The sequence below is a fragment of the Entelurus aequoreus genome, linkage group LG06 (genome assembly GCF_033978785.1).
Source record: "Entelurus aequoreus isolate RoL-2023_Sb linkage group LG06, RoL_Eaeq_v1.1, whole genome shotgun sequence".
Taxonomy (NCBI): domain Eukaryota; kingdom Metazoa; phylum Chordata; class Actinopteri; order Syngnathiformes; family Syngnathidae; genus Entelurus; species Entelurus aequoreus.
In genome coordinates, this window is record NC_084736.1 from 1,493,300 (window position 1) to 1,514,424 (window position 21,125).

Here is a 21,125-nt window from a genome sequence, read left to right on the forward strand (position 1 = left end):
TTATGCTAAAACAAACTTTTCGTACCTGCTGGTCTGTATTTGGGATCTGCATAAGTCCTGAAAAATTGCGCGCGTCCGCCATTGTAGTCCGTGCCGTAGTCGATAAGCTTCTTCTTTTTCTCTATCTTCTTGTTATGGGACATTCATCCTTCGCTGTTGCCATTTCTAATATAAAGTAGTGTAAAGTTCTTACTTATACCTGTCAGTAAACTCACCATGAAAATGCTAAAACATACCGGTGTAGTGAGTTTACATTATTCACCCAAGGAACTTTAGTTATTAGAGAGTTCCGGTCAGACGGTTTTTCACGGGACACATTTCTGGCGTTGTTATTGCACTAGTGAGCCACGGATGAGGAGATGCTGCTCTGTTATTTATTGAAGTAAAGTCTGAATGTCATTAAAGCATTTAGCTCCATCTTTTGACACTTCTTCCAATCCCGTCCTTGCACGCTACACCGCTACAACAAAGATGACGGGGAGAAGACGCCATTGAAGGTGAACCACGTAAATAAGACAGCCCACAAAACGGCGCATCCTAAAGCGACTGTTAAAAAGCTGCTTGAAGATGATGTGTAAAACATCATCTATGCAACATTTTGACCAAAGGACCACCATTACATGTTATGTGTACCACAAGGAAGTCTTTTACATTTAGAAAACATAATAATAATATGACCCCTTTAATGCGCCTTTTGTATGAAAATAGACCTGAATAGAGCCGCTCATTGGCAGTGCGCCTTATAATCCGGTGCGCCCTATGGTCCTACTGCTTTCTGCGCAGGCAGGCTGCTGTGCTCTCCTACGTCCTGTCTTACTCTCTCTCTTAACCTCTTCACTCTGCAGATTCAGCTTTTTTTCTTCTGTGCTCGCACAAGTTTTGACACAGCGTTCTGTTTGTGCCAAATATACACTTTGATTGGCTGTTTTATTTTATGTTTCACTTAAGTTTAGTTGTATTCTCAAAACAGCATGTATGCGGTTGCCAAATATTTTTTCCGTGCTCAAATTCTGCCTTTGCGACCTCAAAATAAAGGCACAAATATAACTCTGTAAGTGGCTATTGGGACCCTCCCTTTAGGAGGGAAGAATTCACCCAGGTGACGAGAATTGAAGATTAGCAATTTATTCTATACAAGAGTCGGTGCAAAAAATAGCAGTACCAGCACTGGAGAGAGGACCGAGCAGTCTTAAAGGGGAACTGCACTATTTTGGAATTTTCACTATTGGTCACAATCACATGCATGTCTTTTTTTTTTTTTTAAAGATTTTGAAAATGATTTAAAAGATGTGGCTAATTGGAGTTACCATTGTAGCCTTCAAAGCCTTTTTAAACAACTGCAAAACTAGGGTTGTCCTGATACCAATATTGTGGTACCGGTACCAAAATGTATTTTGATACTTTTCTAAATAAAGGGGACCACAAAAAATGACATTATTGGCTTTATTTTAACAAAAAATCTTAGGGTACATTAAACATATGTTACTTATTGCAATCCAAGAACAATTTAATCCTTAAATAAAATAGTGAACATACTAGACAACTTGTCTTTTAGTAGTAAGTAAACAAACAAAGGCTCCTAATTAGTCTGCTGACGTATGCAGTGACATATCGCGTCATTTATCATTCAATTATTTTGTCAACATTATGAAGGACAAACTGTAAAAATGTATTATTAATCCACTTGTTCATTTACTGTTAATATCTGCTTATTTCTGTTTCAACATGTTCTATCTACACTTCTGTTAAAATGTAATAATCACTTATTCTTCTGTTGTTTGGATGCTTTACATTAGTTTTGGATGATACCACAAATTTAGGTATCGATCCGATACCAAGTAATTACAGGATCATACATTGGTAGTATACAAAGTCCTCATGTGTCCAGGGACATATTTTCTGAGTTTATAAACATTATATGAATTTTAAAAAAAGTAAAAAAGATTTTGTGACGATAAAAAAATATAGATGTAATTATAGAAGTATCAACTAGATACACTCTTGTGCTTGATATCATTACAGTCAGGTGTAGATCCACCCATGGCATTTGTTTACATTCAGGACCGCTATCTTTTGTTAGCGGTGACGCCAGTGAGCTATTGTATCCTCCTAGGGTGTGTAGTGAAGCATGTTTAGCTATTCCTCATTCTGCAGTGATAATGCTACTTGTAAGAAACTTACTTTATTTATCGCCATGGAGGCCAGGATTAGTGATTTAGAAGTAGCTAAGACACTGCTGACTGCGGATGCATGTTAGCTGCTAGCTAGCTAGCCATGTTTTAAAGCACCTCTTCCTGAGGGCGTTTCAGTGTTATAACTTCATCTTTATCTTTAGTTTTTAAGCCAACATGCGTCCATTCTCCCTTTTCTGTCTACACACTGTGTCTGCTTGTAAGTACTCTGTGTGTGTGCGCTACCGAACATGCTCCTCTGCTCGAAAAACCAGCAATGTCACGACGTGCCGTCATGCCCGTTAAACAAAAAAAAAAAGAAAAATTATGAGGAACCGGTACTTTTTAGTATAGTACCGTTTTTTATTCATTATACCGCGATACTATACTAGTACCGGTATAACGTACAACCCTATTCAAAACACATCATCAACATCTTATATACATGCAAGTATTTATATAATGTAGTAACAGACAGGTATATAATAGGGCTGCAACTAATGATTATGTTGATAGTCGATTGGTCAACGATTATGTTAACGAATTGTCGACTAATCAGATAATAAAGCGTACACATATTTAATTACTCAAATTTTTCCATTGACTTGTAAATTGGATTAAATAAACTCAGCTTCTTCCTACTCCTTTTCGGATGTGCTGTAATGAAACAACTGGACTTATGTGATGCATGACATTGTATTGTATGCATGTTCCAAATAAACTGAAACTGAACTGAACTCAATTTACAACCATATGAAAGCATGTGTTAATCACAAATAGTATTATTTATTTAACACATAAACATTGGGCTTAATTTAGACTGATTAGAAAAAATAAGCACCAGCCAAATATATTGTTTAAGAAAGGACTCATAAATAACTGACAAATGTCATTTACATACAATCAAGATGATGTGTTACTACGCTGGAAAATGAGTTCCTCAGTGTTGGCTCTTACAAAAACGATGTCGCTATAGTTTGGTTATACAGGTTACGGAACATGAATATGAAATATTTTTTAGATTTAGAGGTAGAATGGATTTCTCCCATTAGCTGCACTGCTAGCCACCGAGTACTAGCCCATTATTACTCATCAGCATTGTAAATGATAGGCAAAATTCCTCAAAAAGTGCAGTTAAATCTCTAATATGGTCGCTTTCCACACATGCTTTTGTCCTTTTCGGCTGCACCGCCTTGTTGGAGAACGAAACTGAAAGTCAACCGGTACGTCTTCCTCTTGAACCTAAATGTGATACAACGTGTGTGCGTTTGCAGAGACAGAAAGCATTAATGTGTTCATCTCCTTTGATCGGAACCATTTTGCTCAAAAGGAGGGAAATATTCCCTTAACATGACTCAATCACAGCTGGTGGTTACTAATATGAATGTGAAAGCTCATCTGCTGTAATATGACTATAAACAGCCCAACACGTGACCTTACTAATGATAGCTACAAAACACGGCAGCAGGTAGCCACCATGACACCAAAGACACATTTTCATAAATAACCCAATAAGATGTTGTCACAGCAGCACAGATGGCAGATTTGGGTTGATGATCATTCATTTGGGATATCAGAAGCTCATTATGGTGTGTGTATATTGTGGGGAAGTGTCATGTGTTGCTGCTACACTCCTCCCAATCACAGCCACGTCTCTCCTAAAATAGTTCCACGCATGACTGCTTTTATGATTAGCTGTCGTCGCTTTAATCACATTGATCAAGCGCTGGTGCGCGTAAAACATGGCCAGGGGGCGGGGCAATCTAACGTGGTTATTATTTCTCATCACCCGCGACAGTCTATTACGTGCGATGCTTTGTTTGTGCACCGGCTGACCTTATGACTCAAACACCACCTCCAGAGAGACAAACTGTCGCTTGCAGTGTATTACCAAATATTAGCTATTAGCACATGGACACTTATTTAGATTAAAAACCTAACCTGAATAAAAATTTCATTCGGATCGAGACGGGTGGTTTATGCCGAAAGTCATTCGGATTGTATTCACGAAAACACATCATCCAAAAATCGGGTTAGAATAATCCTTACCGCGTATGTCTTTGATGTCAGCTATACAGAACAGCTACATTTAAAAAAGAGAGGTAAAACAAAAGTAGTAAACAGAAAGAAAAAAATATAAATAAATGTCGGACAAGCAGAAATGTACGGAGCCATGTTAACAGTGGAAGTTGAATGCTTCTTCAGAACCTGAAGTGGGCAAACTCGTCCAAAAGATGGCGCCATAGCACAAATAATGGCACACCTTTCCGTTTATGTTAGGTTCTGCACATGTCAAAGTAAAGTATTCGGATTTAAGGTGTGCTGCATGAAAATGTAGGTCATAATCAGATCATTTTTTTAGGTTCCATGCACACAGTGACATTCTAATCCGAATGATGATCAGATTAAAAAAATGTTGTCCATGTACACGTGGCTATTGATAAACAGACAACTACTATAATCAATAAATCAATTTAGTCCAATCAGTATTCATATTGTATTGCACGAAAACACACCTTCCGAAATTTGGGTTGGAATAATCCTTACCGCGCATGTCTTTGATGTCGGCTATACTTTGGTGTATCACAACATGGAGGGAACAGAACAGCTCCATTTCAAAAAGAGAGGTAAAACAAAAGTAATGAACAGAAGAGAACAATGATAAATAAATATTGGGATAATGTCGGACAAGCAGAAATGCACAAAGCCACGTCAACAGTGGAAGTCGAATGCTTCTTCAGCACCTGCAGTGAGCAAACTCGTCCAAAAGATGGCGCCATAGCACAAATAATGACACACCTCTCCGTTTACATTAGGTTCTGCGCATGTCAAAGTAAGGTATTCTGATTTAAGGTGTGATGCATGAAAATGCACGTCATAATCAGATCTTTTTTTTTCAGGGTCCATGAACTCAGGAACATTCTAATCCAAATTATGATCAGATTAAATACATTTTGTCCGTGTACACCTGGCTATTGCTAAACAAACAACTACTATAATTAATAAATCAATTTAGTCCAATCAGCATTCGGATTGTATTGCACGGAAACACATCTTCTGAAATTTGGGTTAGAGTGTGTGAATGTGAGTGTGAATGTTGTCTGTCTATCTGTGTTGGCCCTGTGATGAGGTGGCGACTTGTCCAGGGTGTACCCCACCTTCCGCCCGATTGTAGCTGAGATAGGCTCCAGCGCCCCCCGCGACCCCGAAGGGAATAAGCGGTAGAAAATGGATGGATGGATAATCATTACCGCACATGTCTTTGATGTAGGACTGGGTGATATATCGATATACTCGATATATCGCGGGTTTGTCTCTGTGCGATATAGAAAATGACTATATCGTGATATTGGAGTATACATTCCCACGCAGTTGCTTTTAGCTGCGGGCATTACACTGCATGCGTTTCCCACTCTTTCTTGTCTCTCCTTCTCACAGAGACGTAAACCAAGCGCACCTTCTTACACACGTCACGTGTGCAACATCACACGCTCCCGCGGAGCAGAGATGTAGCGACATGGTAATGTTAGCTGTGATGCTAACAGTGAGGTGCGGGTGGTAATACGAGAGAATGAAGGTGCAAATCTGGTAACAAATGGAGGAAGAATTAATTCCCAAGAAAAACAGCACAGGATCCATCGTCCGGCGGTGTTTTGGTTTCAAGCGGGAATATGTTCACCATTTATGCGGCAAAAGCGTTGCTACAAAAAGTAGCAGCACTGCTAATGTAGCATCATTTGAATAGTCACCCGCTAGAGAATGAGGAGTGCTTGAAACTCTGCATGTCAACATCTCCGGCCAGTGCCACACCAACAAAATGCCGAAGCAACTATTTCCAGATCAACACCGTATGAAAAAAAAAAGTCAACAACAGAAGGAGATAATGTCCGCAGGAACCTATTATGCAGCTCATTTTTATTTGACAGTTATTGAAATATCTTGTGTGACATCATGCACAAAAGTGCACTTTATTTGTTTTAAACTATTGTAGTGGCGTTCTGTACAAAAAGTATACTTTAATTTAGTGTTGTTTTGACATGTCATCTTGGTGACATCATTCACAAAAGTGCACTTATCGCTTGTTTTAAAATGTCTCTGACAATCTTGCACTTTCTGTTTTGAAATGACATGAATGTTTGTGCCACTGCTTAATAAATGTTTAATAAATACAGTTTTGGTAAATTGACTTAGTTGTGATTTCCCTCTCTGCATGAAAGTTAAAAGAATGAGCATATATTAATGCAGTATGAACAAGAATGTTTTAATGTAGACACATAGAATCATCATACTGGTGTGATTATATGCATCAAGTGTTCATTCAAGGCTAAGGCAAAATATCGAGATATATATTGTGTATCGTGACATGGCCTAAATATATCGAGATATTAAAAAAAGGCCATATCGCCCAGCCTTACTTTGATGTCAGCTATACTTAAGTATACGACACCATGGAGGGCACAGAACAGCTCCATTTCAAAAAGAGAGGTAAAACAAAAGTAGTGAACAGAAGGAAACAATTATAAATACATATCGTGATAATGTCGGACAAGCAGAAATGCACAAAGTCATGTTAACAGTGGAAGTCGAATGCTTCTTCAGTAACTCGTCCAAAAGATGGTGCCATAGCACAAATAATGACACACCTCTCCGTTTATGTCAAAGTAAAGTATTCGGATTTAAGGTGTGATGCATGAAAATGCACGTCATAATCAGATACTTTTTTTCAGGGTCCATCGACACAGGAACATTCTAATCCGAATGATGATCAGATTAAATAAATGTTGGCTATTGATAAACAACTACCATAATCAATAAATCAATTTAGTCCAATCAGCATTTGGATTGTATTGCACAAAAACACATCATCCGGAATTCGAGTTTGATTATTCCTTACCGAGCATGTCTTTGATGTCAGCTATACTTTGGTACATCACAACATGGAGGGCACAGAACAGCTCCATTCCAAAAAGAGAGGTAAAACAAAAGTAGTGAACAGAAGGAAACAATGGTAAATAAATATTGTGATAATGTCAGACGAGCAGAAATGCACAAATCCATTGTTAACAGTGGAAGCGCTTTTCGTGTCGTCCTCGCCAGTCCTAGGTCAAAGAGCACCAACTTGTCGGAATACCTACTCAGACGTCTTCTGTCCAGGTGAGATGTATGATTTATGATCTACAATAAACTTATTGGGAGCAGGGAAGCGAAGAAACAGCAGACAACTCCATGATGTAAACATTGGCACACAGGAAGTGATCACGGCACTGCTATAAATAGTTAGTTTGTGTTAGCGCATATAATAACAATATAACTAATACTTGTTTAACATTCAAGTCACGAAATGTAAATTGAGTGCACTTTTTGAATGGTTATTTATCAGATTTATGGGCGGAATAATGGAGCTCCCATTGGCTCAGCTGTAAGCAGACTTTTATTTACGTTTATTTAATATTTATAATACCTGCGATGAGGTGGCGACTAGTCCAGGGTGTACCCCGCCTTCCGCTCGAATGCAGCTGAGATGGCTCCAGCGACCCCCCACGACCTCGAAAGGGACAAGTGGTAGGAAATGGATGGATGGATGGACATTTAAAAAACAAAATCTACCGTCATGTCTTTCATTATGATTGTGAACAATAGGCAAAATTCCCCCAAAAATGCAGTCCCTCTTTAAGCGCAAAAATTATGACTGAAAGGGTGACACTGTATTTTCATTTGCACCTTACTGACACTTTATTTAAGAATAATACTCATTATTGTTTTTAATTTATTTTTGAATCACAACATGATTGTATGTACATTTTATTTTTTGTCAGTTATTTATGAGTCCTTTCTTAAGCAACATATTTGGCTGGTACTTACTTTTTCTAATCAGTCTGACCTAAGCCTAAGGTTTATGTGTTAAATAAATAATACTATTTGTGATTAACACATGCTTTCATATGGTTGTAAATTGAATATGAATAAAATCAAGAGTTCAGTTCAGTTTCAGTTTATTTGGAACATGCATACGATACAATGTGAATTCCAGTTGTTTCATTACAGCACATCCAAAAAGGAGTAGGAAGAAGCAGAGCTTATTTAATCCTACCCCTTTTCATACCATAGCAATTTTATCCCATTTTCTTGTTCTCTGTAACAGAACAGCGAACAAATAAATAATACATAAACAGTATACCATAGTAAGTAAATATTAAAAACATAAATAATGTTTATCTAAAAAAAAAAAGGGTGCAAGATATTCATTATAATTGTTCTTTTGTGTACTTTGTGAACACTTGTAGTTTGAACAGTTTCTTAAACTGAATCATATTGGTGCTGTGTTTGATATCTTTCCGTAATTTAATTCCACATACAGATATGCAAAAGATTTTAAGTGTTGTACGAGCATACAAATGTTTTAAATGAGATTTTTCTCTAAAGTGATATTTTTCCTCTATTGTTGTGAATAATTATTGTACATTCATGGCTAGCAGGTTATAGTTTGCTTTGTGCATGATTTTAGCTGTTTGCAAATGCACCAAATTGTTGGATTTCAGTATTTGTGATTCAATAAATAAAAGCTTTGTCTGTTCTCTATATCCAACATTATGTATTATTCTAATTGATCTTTTTTGTAACACCGTTAGTGAATGAAGCGCACATTTATAGTTGTTTCCCCATATTTCTACACAATAACTCCGATATGGTAACACTAGCGAGCAGTACATGAAGTGATTTTTCATCCAGAACATATTATGTAATATTATTAAATCAGTGTTAATATTTGAGTGGGCCCCAGGGCCCTCTGTAGTGGAAAAGTTGGGCTTCGAGGTCAAAAAGGTTAAGAACGCTTGCTTTCAAAGCTTGATTAAGGCTAATTTAGAGAGTTTTTTTTTGGTTTAGAAAAAATTTGACTTCCAAGATTCCATTGTAGTCCTTTGCCTTTCCCTTGTCACAAAAAGAAGAAAACCTTGGCCAGACTGATGTTTTCATTGAGATTAGTATTCCGCCTTGTGCTGCAGAGCCTAAAGAGGCAGAACCGTGTCTGAAGAGTTTTTCTTCATCTCATCGCGTCCGTCTACGTGGTCACATCAACGCCAGCTGATTTCCATTTCAAGCAATTTACCTGCTGCAGCGGTCGCCTCCTTGTTTGCTTGGGCCCGTCCCGAATATTCCATGGCGGAACGCGGAAAAAATCACAGCTGTCATCAGAAATTGCTTCAGACGTGCAATTGGTCGGGACTGATACACGGCAAGGATGAGAAACATGGAGCCTCGTCCCAATTCTGCCTTCTGAGGCAATTTTCCACCGACGCTGTGATGCGAGCTGAGAAGGAATAATGCATCCAGCGCCGCTCGCAGACATAAAAGCACAAGAACTCAGTTACGTTTGGTTGATTACGTCTTCGCTGTAACAATACTTCTTGGCAATGCCTTTTACACGACACATTTGTTAGAAGCGTGCATTTGTGGGAAGAGCAGCACATGAGTATGTGGGTTGCGCCCATTAAAGATTTGCCAAATCTTCTCTGCCCGTGCCAAACAGCTTCTTCTGCCATTGACAGATTGGATGTTTGCTAGCTTGGATGACTGACGTTTGAGTGATTATGACTGAAAAGTGCACCATAATATCGAGTCACATTAAAAATTAGATCTATTGAAAATAATGACCAGGAGAAAACTGTACAGTACAGGCCAAAGGTTTGGACACAACTTCTCATTCAATGCGTTTTCTTTATTTTCATGACTATTTACATTGTAGATTGTCACTGAAGGCATCCAAACTATGAATGAACACATGTGGAGTTATGTACTTAACAAAAAAAGGTGAAATATATATATATATATATATATTTATTTATATTCAATTTTTTTTCAAAATAGCCACCCTTTGCTCTGATTACTGCTTTGCACACTCTTGGCATTCTCTCAATGAGCTTCACGCACACCTGTGAAGTGAATGCCATTTCAGGTGACTACCTCTTGAAGCTCATCCAAAGAATGCCAAGATTGTGCGAAAAAGTAATCCGAGCAAAGGGTGGCTATTTTGGAGAAACTAGAATATAAAACATGTTTTCAGTTATTGCACCTTTTTTTGTTAAATACATAACTCCACATGTTCATTCATAGTTTTGATGCCTTCAGTGACAATCTACAATGTAAATAGTCCTGAAAATAAAGAAAACACATAGAATGAGAAGGTGTGTCCAAACTTTTGGCCTGTACTGTATGAAATGTAAACATTTTCATTTCAAATTTAACCTTCCTCAGATTACAATCCCCTCATCTATTAAGGTAAAAAGGAAAGGAACACACACATGGAAAACACTCAATTAATGTAAACACAGTTTTAAAATTGAACAATATTCTCTTAAAATGAAAGGACTTTGTAGGAAATTCTTCAAAAAGTGTAACAGAACTATTTTCTGCAGGTTTGGTGCCAGGAAGTTACAGTTGTGCTCTTAAGCGGTGTTTTTGAACCATTGTTGGGTCGTGAGCGACACCCAGAGGGCTGCCAAGAAGTACTTGTTCCGCAGCGGTGCTCAGCTGTAATACACTTTTCCACCACTTGTGGCAGTAATGACAAAATCAAACAAACCGAAGCAATCTAGAGCCTATAATAACAAGATCTGATAGTTCAGTTACAGCTCATTTTATTACCTACTCTGTGTTATATGTGTTTTATGTTGCACGATTGCACCAAGAAAAATTCCTAGTTTGTGAACCCGTTCTCAAACATAGGCAATAAAAACGATTCTGATTCTGATTCTGATTCTGATTCTGATGTGTCAAAGTCAAGGCCCGCGGGCCAGATCCGGCCCGCGAATGAATTATCTATGGCCCCAGGGATGATATTTGACTAGTATAAGAACCGGCCCGCAGGCCACAGCCGCCTGCTGCTGTTTTGCACGCACCAATACTCCATCAGTGTTGGAGCTAGGAATTTTCAAAATGGGGTCCCAGGGACCCCATCAAGTCATAAAAATGGGGTCCCACAGTACATTTTTGGGGTCCCATTTTTTTGTAAGCGTTTTGAAAACAAATGATACATGTGTACATTATGCTGTTATATCTCACATTCTATATTGTGTTTTGGAAAAAGGTTGTCATAAACGTTACTTAATTCATTAAAAAATAATACAAAAGAAAACACATTTTTATGCATATGTAAATTTATTCAGTTATAAACATTCATTCACTTTCTTCTTTCCTTCATGGATCTAAACTTTACCGCTGCCGGTATGTTTTTTTCTATATTTCAATTGTAATATTTTTAGAATGTGTTTGTTTTATTTTTGGCCAACGTGAGACAAAGAAAACAATCTGAAGTTGTCTTTATTTTTTAGTTTTAATGCCATGATTTTAATAGTCCGCCCCGTGTGTGCACATATTTTCCTCCATGCGGCCCCTCAGCTAAAATGAGTTTGACACCCCTGTTCTAGAGCTAAAGTCACAGTGAGATTTCCTCATCGACTATTTAGTTAAATGTATCTATTTTGTGTGTACAGTCGCGATCAAAAGTTGACATACACTTGTAAAGAATATAATGGAAGTTTGGTTCTTTTAAGAATTTATTATTGGTCTACTGAAAATGTGAGCAAATCTGCTGGGTCAAAAGTATACATACAGCAATGTTAATATTTGCTTACATGTCCCTTGGCAAGTTTCACTGCAATAAGGCGCTTTTGGTAGCCATCCACAAGCTTCTGGCAAGCTTCTGGTTGAATTTTTGACCACTCCACCTGACAAAATTGGTGCAGTTCAGCTAAATTTGTTGGTAAACTTGGACTTCAGATTTTCTTCAGCACCCCACAAAACTCATCAACCCCAACGAAAGGCCATTCTAAAACCATCATTTTAGCGATAAGATTTACACCATTCCAATTTCATCATTCAAACTTAATACATCTCAAATTCTTAGAACACTCAAACTGCGCCCAAAAGCCAACCTTCGGGCTGATGATTTTAGGTTGTCCTGAAGAATTTGGAGGTAATCCTCCTTTTTCATTGTCCCATTTACTCTCTTTTCATTGTCCCATTTACTACTACCACCACCATGTTTGACGGTCAATTTTTGTTTCATCTGACCACAGAACTTTCCTCCAGAAGGTCTTATCTTTGTCCACAATTTAGTTGTTTGGCCACAATACCCAGCAATATGTTTGAAGGAGAAAAGGTGAGGCCTTTAATATTATGCTCTGGGCCTGTTTTGCTGCCAATGGAACTGGTGCTTTACAGAGAGTCAATGGGACAATGAAAAAGGAGGATTACCTCCAAATTCTTCAGGACAACCAAAAATCATCAGCTTGGAGGTTGGGTCTTGGGCGCAGTTGGGTGTTCCAACAGGACAATGACCACAAACACACGTAAAAATATACTATACGTCATCATCATGGCGCCGATGAAGGCTGCCTCGGTGCTTTCGTGCGCTCTGTTTTGTTTGTTTTTGTGCGTAAATTGTGTGTCCGGGTGCTCTTACACCCGCGAAGAGCTACTGAACATCAGATCCATCATCCCTATGGACTTGTTACCAGTCATCTTAGCGTCAGTTGCAGATTTGGTCCATTCTGTGATCAAAAGAGGGAGACCGCACCGAAGAGGGAAGCGAGCGGGCGCCCTTGTCCGTCTTCGTGGACGGGGATTACGCACGCGTCTTTTCCGGACTCTCTTGTTATCGTGCTTGGTGACTTTAACAAGGGAAATTTGAGCCAGGAATTACCAAAGTATAGGCAGTTTATTAAATGCCCGACCAGAGAGGAGAACACTTTGGATCACTGCTACACTACAATAAGCAAGGCTTTTCATGAGGTCCCGCACGCTGCTCTTAGACTATCAGATCACGTGATGGTGCACTTAATCCCTTCATACAGACACAGACTGGAACTGGCTAAACATGTTATGAGGACCATTAAGTGTTTCACTGCCGAGGCTGTGGACGAGCTGCGTGCATGTTGGGAGACGACAGACTGGGAGGGAATTGGAGCGGCCACGGACAATCTGGACGAGTATACGGACACTGTGACCTCATACATACAGTTCAATGAGGCGCGCATCATTCCAATGCACACCAGGGCTTGTTATAACAACGACAAGCACTGGTTCACACCCAAGCTCCGACAGCTGCGCAAGAAGAAGGAGGCTGCGTGGAGAAGCGGGGACCGGAGTACCTACAGAGAAGCAAAGTACCACTTCAACATGGAAGTGGAGAAAGCTAAATCTGTGTACTCTAACCGTCTACAGGAACAGTTCCGCTCCAATGATTTTGTGGCCGTTTGGAGACGGTTAAGGGCCCTTACGAACTATAAGCCCAAAACCCCCCAGGCCCTGAATGACCGGACTCTCGCTCAGGGCCTCAACACACATTACTGTCATCATGAACGGCCTTCAGCTCATCAAAGCCCTGCTCCCCCCACCATCACCATCCCCACTAATGCCAGCACTTCATTAAAGGAGTTAAAGGACTCAAAGGACTCCAAGGACATCACAGGACTCCAAGAACATCATAGGACTGTAAAGGCCCTCTCCATCCGACAAGAGGATGTACGCCGGTAGTGCTTGAAGCTGAATACGCGGAAGGCCCCCGGGCCGGATGGTATCCCCCCCTCCACTGTCAGACATTGTGCGGATCAGCTGGCTCCTGTCTTCACTGACATTTTAAACACCTCTCTGTAGCTATGCTGCGTGCCGTCCTGCTTTAAGACCTCCACCATTGTCCCTGTCCCCAAGAAAGCACGGATCACAGGACTTAATGACTACAGGCCGGTTGCGCTGACGTCTGTGGTCATGAAGTCCTTTGAGCGCTTGGTCCTGCCCCACCTCAAGGACATCACCGCTCCCCTCCTGGACCCACTGCAGTTCGCCTACAGAGCCAACAGGTCTGTGGATGATGCAGTGAACCTGGCCCTCCACTTCATCCTGGAGCATCTGGACTCCCCAGGAACCTACGCTAGGATCCTGTTTGTGGACTTCAGCTCTGCCTTCAACACCATCCTCCCTGGACTGCTACGAGACAAGCTCTACCAGCTCAGCGTGCCTGACTCCCTCTGCAGTTGGATCAATGACTTCCTGACAGACCGAAGACAGCACCTGCGGCTGGGGAAGATTGTCTCGGACAGTCGAATTACAAACACTGGTACTCCTCAGGGCTGTGTACTGTCCCCCTGGCTCTTCTCCCTGTATACAAATTGCTGCACCTCCAGTCACCAGTCCGTAAAACTGCTCAAGTTTGCGGATGACACTACCCTCATCGGGCTCATCTCAGATGGCGATGAGTCCGCCTACAGGAGAGAGGAGGACCGGCTGGCGTCCTAGTGCAGCCTCAACAACCTGGAGCTGAACGCCCAGAAAACAGTGGAGATGATCATGGGCTTCAGGAAAGTCACAGCCCCACCATCCCCTCTCACCCTGATTGACTCTCCCACCCCCGTCTCCATTGTGGACTCCTTCCGTTTTTTTGGGCACCACCATCACCCAAGACCTCAAGTGGGAGCCGACCATCAGCTCCCTCATCAAGAAGGCCCAGCAGAGGATGTACTTCCTGCGGCAGCTGAGGAAACATAAGGTGCCGACCGAGATGCTGGTGCAGTTTTACTCAGCCGTCATCGAGTCCATCCTGACCTCCTCCATCACTGTGTGGTTCCCCGGCGCCACAGTCCAGGATAAGCATCGACTGCAGCGCATCGTACATGTTGCTGAGAAGGTGATTGGCTGCAAGCTCCCATCCCTCCAGGACTTGTTCTCCTCCAGGACCAGGAGGCGTGTGGGTCGGATCACAGCTGACTCTTCTCACCCTGGACACAAACTATTCTCCCCTCTCCCCTCAGGCAGGAGACTACGCTCCATACATCCATACAGACCCACACCTCCCGCCACCTGAACAGTTTTTCCCCTCGGCCATCAGGCACATGAACAATAACTCCTAACAGTAGCTCCTTGAATTCCTTGAATTCCTTCTAAGTCTATTACAAGATCTGATAGCTCAGTACAGTTCTTTTTATTACCAAATATGTGTTATAAGTGTTTTATGTTGCATGATTGCACCAAGAAAAATTCCTAGTTTGTGAACCCGTTCTCAAACAATGGCAATAAATAAAACTATTCTGATTCTGATTCAAAAGTGTTAAAGGAATGGCTAAATCAGGCTAGAATTAAGGTTTTAGAATGGCCTTCCCAAAGTCCTGATTTAAACATGTGGACAATCAATCAATCAATCAATCAATGCTTATTTATATAGCCCTAAATCACAAGTGTCTCAAAGGGCTGTACAAGCCACAACGACATCCTCGGTACAGAGCTCACATACGGGCAAGGAAAACTCACCCCAGTGGGACGTCAATGTGAATGACTATGAGAAACCTTGGAGAGGACCGCATATGTGGGTAACCCCCCCCTCTAGGGGAGACCGAAAGCAATGGATGTCGAGTGGGTCTGACATAATATTGTGAAAGTCCAACACATCAGCGAAAGTCCAGTCCATGGTGGGGCCAGCAGGAACCATCCCGAGCGGAGACGGGTCAGCAGCGTAGAGATGTCCCCATCCGATGAACAGGCTAGTGGTCCACCCCGGGTTGGGAGCAGAGTAGAAAAGAAAAGAAAAGAATCGGCAGATCAACTGGTCTAAAAAGGGAGTCTATTTAAAGGCTAGAGTATACAAATGTGTTTTAAGATGAGACTTAAATGCTTCTACTGAGGTAGCATCTCTAACTTTTACCGGGAGGGCATTCCATAGTATTGGAGCCCGAATAGAAAACGCTCTATAGCCCGCAGACTTTTTTGGGGCTCTGGGAATCACTAATAAGCCGGAGTTCTTTGAACGCAGATTTCTTGCCGGGACATATGGTACAATACAATCGGCAAGATAGGCAGGAGCTTGACCGTGTAGTATTTTATACGTAAGTAGTAAAACCTTAAAGTCGCATCTTAGGTGCACAGGAAGCCAGTGCAGGTGAGCCAGTATAGGCGTAATATGATCAAACTTTCTTGTTTTTGTCAAAAGTCTAGCAGCCGCATTTTGTACCATCTGTAATCTTTTAATGCTAGACATAGGGAGGCTCGAAAATAAAACGTTACAGTAATCGAGACGAGACGTAACGAACGCATGGATAATGATCTCAGCATCGTTTGTGGACAAAATGGAACGAATTTTAGCGATATTACGGAGATGAAAGAAGGCCGTTTTAGTAACACTCTTAATGTGTGACTCAAACGAGAGAGTTGGGTCGAAGATAATACCTAGATTCTTTACCGAGTCGCCTTGTTTAATTGTTTGGTTGTCAAATGTTAAGGTGGTATTATTAAATAGATGTCGGTGTTGAGCAGGACCGATAATCAGCATTTCCGTTTTCTTAGCATTGAGCTGCAAAAAGTTAGCGGACATCCATTGTTTAATTTCATTAAGACACGCCTCCAGCTGACTACAATCCGGCGTGTTGGTCAGCTTTAGGGGCATGTAGAGTTGGGTGTCATCAGCATAACAGTGAAAGCTAACACCGTATTTGCGTATGATGTCACCTAGCGGCAGCATGTAAATACTAAAGAGTGCAGGGCCAAGAACCGAACCCTGGGGAACTCCGCACGTTACCTTAACATAGTCCGAGGTCACATTTTCATGGGAGACACACTGCATCCTGTCAGTAGGATAAGAGTTAAACCAAGACAAGGCTAAGTCTGACATCCCAATACGTGTTTTGATACGCTCTAATAAAATATTATGATCAACAGTATCGAAAGCGGCGCTAAGATCAAGAAGCAGCAACATAGATGACGCATCAGAATCCATCGTTAGCAATAGATCATTAGTCATTTTTGTGAGGGCTGTCTCCGTAGAGTGATTTGCCCTGAAACCGGATGAAAAAGGTTCACAGAGATTGTTAGACGCCAAGTGTTCATTTAGCTGCTGTGCGACAATTTTTTCGAGGATTTTCGAGATAAACGGAAGGTGGGACACCGGCCGGTAGTTTACCATGAGGTCAGGATCGAGGTTAGGTCTTTTGAGTAGAGGATGAATATCCGCTTTTTTGAATGCTAGGGGAACAGTGCCAGAGGAAAGTGATAAGTTTATAATATTTAACACTGATGGACCTAATAATACAAAAAGCTCCTTGATAAGTTTCCCAGGAATTGGGTCAAGTAAACATGTTGTTTGTTTTGTCCCATTTACACATTTTAACAATTCCTCCAATGTTATTTAATCAAAGAGAGGGCAGTGTCCGTCGTATATACAATCGTATCTGTGTTAATAGAACCCAGTTGTAGCTGAGATGCATTGTCTTTAATCTCTTTTCTAATGACTTCAATTTTCTTATTAAAGAAATTCATAAAGTCATCTGCTGAGTGGGTGGAGCTACTGGGAGGAGTCCCTTGTTGGGTTAGCGATGCTACTGTACTAAACAAAAATTTAGGATCATTTTTGTTGAGGTGGATGAGATTTGAGTAATATTTAGCTTTAGCTGAGGTAAGCATGCGTTTATAAGTTATTAAACTATCACTCCATGCTTGATGGAAAACCTCAAGTTTAGTCGCACGCCATTTGCGTTCCAGCTTTCTACATGATAATTTCTGGGCTTTAGTTTCTTCTGTAAACCATGGGGTACGCCTTTTAGGGGCCCTTTTTAGCTTTAGCGGTGCTATACTATCAATGGTGTTGCGCAGGGCGTCGTTAAAGTTGTTAGTGAGGTTATCAATAGAGCCCACATAATTTGGGAATGGTGCCATTACCGAAGGCAGTAGGTCAGTAAGAGTCGTCGTTGTGGCAGCATTAATGTTGCGGCTGCTATAGTAGTTATTATTATTATTATTAGTTTGTTGACAATGAGTCAGAACTTCGAATTTTATAAGGTAATGATCGGACATTACTTTAGTGTACGGGAGTATCGTAACTTTGGAGGTGGTGACACCCCTGACAAGCACTAGATCTATCGTATTACCGTTGCGATGCGTGGGTTCATTTATTATTTGTGTAAGACCACAGCTATCAATTATAGTCTGGAGCGCCACGCATGGAGGGTCCGATGGGGTATTCATATGGATGTTAAAGTCTCCCATTATGATTATATTGTCGGCGTGCGTCACTAGATCAGCAACGAACTCTGAAAATTCATTGATGAAGTCCGAATAGGGCCCTGGGGGGCGGTAGATGACAGCCAGGTACAGAGGCAGCGGTGTGACAAACCTCATAGTGAGCACCTCAAACGAGTTATATTTATTATTTAGGTCCGAGGTAAGGCTAAAGTTTTTGTTGTATATTAGTGCAACACCCCCACCCCTTTTAATGGGATGGGCAATATGCGTTCCCGTATAGCCAGGAGGAGACGCCTCACCCAGCGCAAAAAATTTGTCTGGTTTGAGCCAGGTCTCGGCTAGACCAACGACATCAAGATTGTTGTCTCTAATGACTTCATTAACTAGTAACGTTTTGGAAGACAATGATCTTATGTTTAAAAAGCCCATATTATAGGTAGTGGGCTGTTTTGAGGAGTTTTTGTTGAAAGTATCCGTAGTAGCAATATTAATAATGTTACGTTTATTATGCATAGTGCACTTTAAATAATTTCGACCATATCTAGGAATTGATATGACAGGAATTTTTAGATTGTTTGCCACCTCAGTAAAATGCATGTCCACCTCTGACGCAGAAAAAACATTATGTGAGTTGTATATTATTCTAAGAGAATTGCTATGTGTGCAGGGAGTATCCAGCCTGGCGCTGGCTAGTTCTAGCTTAACAGACTCCTCATTAGCGCTTCTTTGAGGATTAGCTTTTAGCTTTTTCGTTAGCCCCGCTAACAACAACGCCTTTAGCTTTGTTGTTAGCCCCGCCCGACATCCCCGCTTCTGCTTCCGAGCGCACCGCTTACGTCTCTTTCGTTGACGGTCTCCGCTGGTAGTGGACGCCGCTGCTTCAAAGGCCACTGCTGGATGTAGCTCGCGAAGAATTCCCAAGCTAGCGAGTAGGTCCACCGTACACGCATCTTTCAGCCCAAAATGGCCCGAACTCTCCACATCCAGAATCGTAAGTCGGTCGTAAGTGATCACGGAGTGAACACGCTGTGAGCCAGCTATGAAATTGACTGAATTGATGGGTATTTTTGCCAAATCGGTCTACACTTCCAAGAGCGCATGCAAGAAGCTGCCGCCGTGAAGCGCCGCCATCTTGGCTCCAATTCTGAAGAAACAAGTATATGTCAGAAAACCAACACATTTAGCTGAACTGCATCAATTTTGTCAAGAGGAGTGGTCAAAAATTCAACCAGAAGCTTGCCAGAACCTTGTGGATGGCTACCAAAAGCGCCTTATTGCAGTGAAACTTGCCAAGGGACATGTAACCAAATATGAACATTGCTGTATGTATACTTTTGACCCAGCAGATTTGGTCACATTTTCAGTAGACCCATAATAAATTCATAAAAGAACCAAACTTCATGAATGTTTTTTGTAACCAACAAGTATGTGCTCCAATCACTCTTTTACAAAAAAATAAGAGTTGTAAAAATGATTGGAAACTCAAGACAGCCATGACATTATGTTCTTTACAAGTGTATGTAAACTTTTGATCGCAACCAAAGACTATAAAAATGGGACCCATAACCTCCCTGCTTGGCACTCAGCAACAAAGGGTTGGAGTTGGGGGTTAAATCACCAAAATGATTCCCGGGCGCGGCGCCGCTGCTGCCCACTGCTCCCCAAGGGGATGGGACAAATGCAGAGGACAAATTTCGCCACATCTAGTGTGTGTGTGACAATCATTGGTACATTAATCTTTAATATTTAATCTTAAACTGTACATTTATTTGTGATCAGTTTTTATGAGTCCTTTCTTCCTTTCATTTGAAGTATATTTAATCAATATTTACTTTTGTAATTAGCCTGACCTAAGCCTTGATAATAATCTTTGTGATTAACACATGCTTTAAAATGATTAGACAAGGTTTATCCTGTTAGTAGGTTAGGTATAATTATTGAATATGATTAAAATCATGATTAAGATGACTAATTCAGTGTTGATATTCCCCCTCTGTAGTGGAAAAGTTGGGCCCCTAGGTCAAAAAGGTTGAGAACCCCTGCTCTAAAGGGTGAGCGCGGCTAAAGTGGTGTGGTATTACCGCTCTTGGTGCATCATTTGCAGACCACATTGCGGTTTGAAAAAATGTAAAAAAGTGCCAAACTGCTGAGGTTACTTTCCTGTTTTATCCACAATTTCTTAATTTTTACTTTCTCTTTTCACTCCATGCAAAAAATCGACCCCAAGACAACAAGATGGCGCAACCAAATCATGATCGTTGAAACTGTTACCTTATAGACTGTTAGCGTGTCACTCCCAATGATCAGTGATCACTTCCTGCGTTGCTCGGTTACCAGAGAGCGATTGCCTTTGTTCATGCAACCAACCTTGACCGGAAGTGAGGGGGGGTTTATGACCACCCCAGGAAGTGGGTGTGGCTTCCACGTACCCTTTTTTTTTTTTGTCCTGTCCAGCTTCTCAGGCAAATCATATAGTCGATGTAGATGCCCATATATACAAATTTACTTTACAAAAGAGAAGTGTGGGATACTTCTCTTGTTGCCTTATTTGTATTTGACTTTATTAAATGTATTTATATTATCATTTGGTGCAGGAGCAGGAGGGGATAGAAAGAGAAAAAAAGGAAGACAGAGGGGGAAATTGTGGGGACAAGAGGGGGATAAGACAGAGAGACAAAAACAACAACAGCAAACACAACAACAGCAACAACAACAACAACAATAGAGCAACATCAGCAAATACAATATGTACAAATATGATGGTAAAAGTGATATCAAAGAAGCAGTTAGTAAAATAAATAATAATACAGAAATGACAATGGGCATTATTACACTACAAATGGAGCAATATAAATACCAATAGAAATAGCACTATTGATAATGAACAATACCAATCATTTATCTCTATTATCAACAATACAGTTGTTCAAATATAACAATACATATATGTAA

At 40.8% G+C, this 21,125-nt stretch overlaps 1 protein-coding gene across 1 annotated transcript in view; it reads left to right on the forward strand.

Annotated features, from left to right (window-relative positions):
* LOC133651713 (transmembrane protein 8B-like) overlaps positions 1-21,125 on the forward strand; it is a 182,256-nt gene that overhangs the window by 25,773 nt on the left and 135,358 nt on the right. The gene's annotated exons all lie outside the window — the stretch shown is intronic.